The 272-nt window shown below is 34.6% G+C and overlaps 1 pseudogene; it reads left to right on the forward strand.

Annotated features, from left to right (window-relative positions):
- The window catches only part of LOC116841210, a 15,784-nt pseudogene that overhangs the window by 61 nt on the left and 15,451 nt on the right, over nucleotides 1-272 (forward strand).

Genomic DNA, 272 nt, shown 5'->3' on the forward strand with positions numbered 1-272 from the left:
TTTTCAGTTAAAATTAAATTAAAATATTTTGAGGAAGACTATGACAAACATTAGTTATTCAATTTTTCATGTCTCCTGCAGATGTCGGCGGAGTTTGGTAAACAACATTTTTGACGTAGCCCCACAAAAAAATAACACGAAGTTAAATCAGGAGAACGTGGAAGCCATCGAATATATCCATATCTCCCTATCCATCTTTCATGAAAGATGTTATTGAAGTATTCCATCACAATACGATGAGAATGGGACAATGCACCATTTTGCTGTGTCAT

Source organism: Odontomachus brunneus, unplaced genomic scaffold (assembly GCF_010583005.1).
Source record: "Odontomachus brunneus isolate Ranch 3 - 2012 unplaced genomic scaffold, Obru_v1 Obru_scaffold_014, whole genome shotgun sequence".
NCBI classification, from domain to species: Eukaryota; Metazoa; Arthropoda; class Insecta; order Hymenoptera; family Formicidae; genus Odontomachus; species Odontomachus brunneus.